This window comes from Dryobates pubescens, chromosome 16 (genome assembly GCF_014839835.1).
Source record: "Dryobates pubescens isolate bDryPub1 chromosome 16, bDryPub1.pri, whole genome shotgun sequence".
NCBI classification, from domain to species: Eukaryota; Metazoa; Chordata; class Aves; order Piciformes; family Picidae; genus Dryobates; species Dryobates pubescens.
The window spans coordinates 11,149,831-11,156,167 of NC_071627.1; positions in this window are offsets into that span (position 1 = coordinate 11,149,831).

The window sequence follows — 6,337 nt, forward strand, 5'->3', positions numbered from 1 at the left end:
TCTTGGTATGAAAGAATGTTCACTAAACAGATCTTCAAGGGTATATTGACATTCAAGCAGTGCTGTCATCTAGGCAGTTCTGTAGCTGCCTTCTTTCTTGAACCCACCATCAATATCCTCACCAACCCCACCACTGCCTCCACCTTGCAGCAGTACCTTTGATATCAGTTAATCTAGAAGACAGCTGAGTTCTGGGAGCCACAGAAAGTCATGGGGGATAAAACCAGATCGTGGCAGTTGCTTGGGCTGAGGTAAGTGAAAGAAAATCACTCTTTAGACAATTTTGAACTTCCAGCATCACCTTCACAAGGTACACAAGCACCACCAAGTGGTTTAGAGGTCATCTCAACATGCATTATGTGGTGTGGTGTGTGAACATCATCATATTTCTTGTCAGGGACTTCCTGGGCAGCTCTGCTTGCCCACATGCTGTGTAGCAAGAATGACATGTCTGAGAAACAGACTCACTGCACTTGTGTTGTCCATGTGGCCTACACATGTGCAGTCAAGCTGATGGCTCCCAAATGCTCATACTTTCTGTGTGCACAATAGTCAGTTGTCTAAAGGCCTGATGGGAACTGTTACAGGGCCTGGCAAGCTAACTAAAGTCCTGAAATCTGAAAGTTTATGGGCAAAAAACAAACTCATTTCAGGAATCCAAACATGTCATGCTCTGGTTTAGGAAACAAACGACCATCCCAGAACCTCGTACTGCAGGAGTACCTGCTTCAGCAGAACAAATCCTCTACCATCACCAGTAACTAGGAGGGTGGAGAAGAAATGAGTAATTCTGATCGCTTCAAAGGAACCAAGCCTTGAATCTCGTAATTTAAGTCACAAGGCTCCCTGAACACCTCTAAGAGAAGCCCTCAAGCACATCCACCACATCACTTAACGCTTTGTCACGTGATCAAGCTGATGTGCATTTTCAACATGCGAAGCTCTAAGTCTGCCTAATTTTCAAGTCACTGATGCAATCGTTGGGAAAGCAATGACATATCCCAAGTTAAATGAAATATCTCAGCTCATTACCTAAAAAGGACATAAAGCTTTCACTGGGGAATCCTGTCACTGCTAAAGAATTTGAAATTGATTTTTATTAAAAGCTAGAAACAGGAAATAGGTTTAGTCAATATTGCCAAGCACAGAATATCTAAGCACTGCGTTCAACTGCAGGACGATCACACCTCTGCCAGGCAGAAGCAGGGCTCCGCTGCCGGCCCCAGCAGGCAGAGCCTAAGCGGTGTCGCGATGCCCTCGTGTGGCTGTGAGCTCCCCGGGGCCCCCAGCGACCGTCTGCTGTCTTGTTCAGGCTGTCCCAGGTCAGCTGAGGGTTCCCCATCTATTTCACACAGGACATTTGAGGAGGTTTAATACTCTTCGAACCTGTGGGATTTTAGAAAGCATATGCAGTTGTCCTCCAAACTGCGGTCAAAATAAACAACAGGAAGATGACAGCACCACAGGGAGGAAAACCAGATTGGACTGCTGCTGATTCAGACTGTGCTTTTCACTCTCAAATTATCTGCGTCCTCAGAGGTTTAATGCCACGAGTGTCATAAAGATACTGGTATTTTCTGCTCCTATTTTGAGAGGAACATTCACTATCAGTTAAACACCGAATATTGTATTTTCCCAGTATATGTTCATGTTAATTATTTTTGTTAACCAAGAAAACAATGTTTTGTTTTCTTTGTTACAAATGTGTTAGACTGAGCAAACAATATTTTACCTGTGCCTGTGTTTATAAATATTATGCTTACCGAAACAAGCATTAGCTGCTTCTAAAATGGTAAAACTACAAAATGAAAACAACCATCAGAACTGAGACACTGCTGAAGGCTACTGCTTGGTGTGAAACCTCAGATGGATTAGACAGTCTAGAAACAGAAGTTAGCCTTACATTCCCCTCAAACAGAACAACATGAATATTAGCAATCTGTTCATATTCACTCACAAACACTTCCCATTTTGAGATGTGGTAATAAGGAAGATGACTCCATGCAAGACAGCTTACGCTGCTGTGTCACCTGGCACAGCACAACTCACCACACACCATTTAAGAAAAGTCGTGACTTTGAGCAGCAAAGAATTTAAATGTGACTTTTTCCACTTAGAGTGGGGCTCCCATACATAGTAACTGTGTAGAAGATCACGAATGACACTTGATAAACCATCTATTTTTTTCTCTTGCTTAGATTCAGAGACAGAATTGCAATTGCCCTTGAAATCTGGAATATATTTTGTCAGTTTAATTCTAATAATGGACAGTATGGAATTTACCTGCTCCTTATTATAGTTCTTAATATGCTGTGGCTCAGATAGTCAAAGTCAAACTGGAAGCAGCTGAAAGCTAATTGACTACTATGGAGAAGAGATCATGCACCTTCACCACTGCTGGAAACCTTTTAAACTTGTTAAAGAATTTAAAATTGTAGCTTATGAAGAAAACAAAAAAAGCAGTTCCACTAAAAGCTTAGTAAATTAAATTAGGTTCTTTTATATTAGATTTGTATCATACACCAGAAACAACCATGTTGTATCATTTCTGCTACTTACTGTGCCATCTATTCCATCAACTGCAGGGTATTAATTATTGAGTTACCCGTCCCTTACATAGTTCACATCCACACCCAAACTTCTATAGATTTTTCTGCCTCTCCCTCAGCATTTAACTGAATACTATAGAGGGGAAAGGGAAAAAGGAGGAAAAGAAGGGCAAAACAAGGCCTATTATTATGTGCTCTTAGTGTACAAAAGCTAACTAATAATTGAACATTTTGTTCTTAAAAGTCTGTAATCAATATGAACATGGATTGCATGTAGCAGGCAACGTTCACTACAGTTCACTGTGTTTCCAGGGCATATAGGCTTCTGTAAGAAAGTACTGAATTGGCTGAAAAATCTAAATAATTTTTTAAATCTGTGGATTATATGCAAGGCTAAGGAAGCCCCAGGACAGCATCCTCTCAGGCTTGAGGGTGTTACTTCTGAGACAAGACATAGCAAGTTTTGGCAATGGGTACAGAGAAATTGGACAGTCCAAATGTATAATCTATGAGCTTCGCTGCTGTATGAAACAATGAAAGAGTGTCTCCTTCAAGTTATACTGGTTTGTTTCAGCCAGAATTTGACAGAAAGAAATTTTGAGAGATTCTGTATTTTCTCACCCCAAATAGGTATTTGTGAAATAAGCAGAAAATGTACCCAGACAAACAAATTCAAATGCAGGCTTCTACCTAAGCCACTGAAGTGTATTAGTTGCCGGGATTTTTAATTATCAAGATTTTTTAGAGCAGTAGGCTCAGAAATTAGTACTTCTCTTGGGCAGGAATGAACAACTTCATCCTTTGAGACAAAGCAATCCTTTAGAGAGTGACTATCATCTTCATAATCTAAAATAAATATTTAATGTCTTCTAGATTTGACCAGTTCCTTGGTTTGGAACTCAAATCAGAAGGATAAGGCAAGACATACTTACTTCTCTACATGAGGCCTTTTTACATGGAAAATTAATACTTTACACTGTCTTTGGAAGACAAAACTAACCTGGAAACCTTGGCAACCTTGGATAAAATATAGCATTAAAAGCTTTTATTAATAATTTCTGTATTTGGATATTTTTATTGAATGTTATCAACACTTGAGTGATTCCATTGCCACAAAATGAAATATTTCATTACCTCAGTTGTGGATGGCTCACAATGCTCAGCATGTCAAAAAAAGAGCTGTCTTGTTTTGAAGCATAAGTAGCTTCCTAGAATTTTTCCTTCAAGTATCAGCAATAGAAGTAAAACATCATTTAGCCTGTGCTGGTGTCTGCAGTTCCTCTCTTCATCTATTGACAATACAATGCTTCCCCACCCCTGAGAAGTTTTTGCTAATGTGTCAGAAGTTTAAAAATCCATTCAGCATAACGCTTAGGCAGTTAGATCCCCATCATGTCAACACACTAACATTAAAAAATTCTTTTGAGTACAGAAAGGAAAGATCCACTGCTTAGCAGTAACCAGAAAACCTCGATTCTGTCTCTGTGTTACTTATGGGCTACAACGTTGGCAAGTCAGCCTCCCATTCTCCAGTTACTAGTTCATGAAGATTTATAGTACACACAAGGTTATATAGCAGTCTGAGCTTTGCAAAGCATGTTTCAAGCATTACTTTAAGACTAGGTTAAAGTTTACATTAAATATCAAGAAGTATTTTGTAAATATGCAATAGTTTTATTAACATGAACATGTGGTGGTCTTTGATATTAGAATGTTTTTTTTTCACCTTATGGTTTTTTTTAATGGGTGTGGTAATTGAAAGCAAAGTACTAGAGAGCTTCAAATCTTCTAAGTTTTTACATATGCAGGTATATTGATCTGGTTGGCTTAGAGAAGCATTTTTAACAGGACTCTTCAATATCTACTCTGCATATTGTATAAGCTTTACATGAAAAATCTAATATCTAGGTTCATAAATTGTTTGTGCTACTTGCTTTTTTTGGGTTTCCTCAAAATGAGTACAAGAAATGTCACAACAAAACCATAAACACCAGGACAATAAGCTGGACAGAGAGGAAAAAATAATCTGTCTGATTTCCTAGGTTGCAGAGGCTGTCCCATGGTTTCTTTCAAGCCAACACTTGGAAAGAAAGCTGCAAAACTTCAAAATGGCTTAATACAAGGTTCTTTGCATTGATGTTTTCAAGGCTTGAACTCTGATGTGCTGTAGAAGATGACTGAACTCACTGTCATGAAAGCAGTCTTTATCCAGTACGGTTACTTACTGGAAACCTAAATGCTGCTCATCTAACAATCCCAATGGCCATAAAAGACTCAAAAGTGTCACTTTGATGCTTGTGCTTTCAGACACAAAGAATGATCTGCTCAGTGTTTTAGAATTTTAAGAGAGTTAAAACATTCTAAAAGTAGAAATGAAAACCTTAAATGTTAACAACATTCCTTGTTATGTCTAGGCCAGACACATTATTTGTCAATATTCCTGTTGGTTACAATTGTATCACAGTATCACCAAGGTTGGAAGAGACCTCAAAGATCATCAAGTCCAACCTGTCACCACAGACCTCATGACTAGACCATGGCACCAAGTGCCACGTCCAATCCCCTCTCAAACACCTCCAGGGATGGTGACTCCACCACCTCCCTGGGCAGCACATTCCAATGACGAATGACTCTCTGTGAAGAACTTTCACCTCTTGTCTTTTCTCAAGAGAAATCACTTGAAATTGTCTAGAAACATTGTTTTTTAAAGTACAGCCAGGTTTCCTTTAATCAACATGCAAACATATGGAAACAAAAGCATGAATTTAGACCATCATCTTCATGATGGTAACCCTTACAATTCACCTTGGCCCGGGGAAATACAAAAAGAACTACATCTCCTCCTGTCAGACACTCAGATCTGAATCCGTCAGACTTACACATGCACACAACTATCAAAACTGGGTGCATTTTGCAGCCATAAGCTCCTAGTTGTGTTCCACACAAGCAATCCTGGGTGACTAAGCCATGCTTTTCTCACATCCAACAAACGGAGAATGCATAAAACTACTAAACAGGGCATTGGTGAGGAAAATAACAGAAGAGAGTAGCAAGGCCAGGAAACTAAATATCACATCCCAGCAAAGGCCTAGCACATGAATGATACTACAAGAAATGATGTAATCATTGTTTCACTCTCCACGTGAGCCAATAGTTCAAGTCAAAGTAACCCCCTAATGCAGGAGCATTACACTCAATCTCCAAACCCTACAGCAATGTGATATGTCAAGAGGGTACCACACCTTTCCAATGATCCTGCCATGATCCTATCCTTGGAAAACCTTGTAGTGGACTTCACAAGACAGTGTGCAGTTATCACACATCTAGTAGATATAAATTCAAACACATCTTAATTCATGCACCTATGACCTCATTTTCACTGTCACTGGAAGGAAGACCAGATAATTCCCAAAATTATATAACTTTACATATAGGAACTCTCTCAGGGTTTCATAATCCAATTCCTTTTTCTATCATTTCCCCTTCAAGATTTAGTGAACCATTTTATGATTCACCTTCAACAATCCACAAACAGAATACCAATTACCAAAAAAGGCCTTAAGCAATTAACCTTCAAATTCTTTACATTATTACTAAAAAATTGTCACTGTCATTACCAAAAAAGGTCACAAAATACCAATTGACCTACAGTGACTCTAAACCCTGGCTTTGTGTCCAGGATGATTTCTATGCTTGAGGTTTCATGCCTGAGAATGACCACTATATATCATTTATTCCAAACCCTAACATTCTGTGGTTCTGTGATTTAAAAGAAGTGCAATGCTATT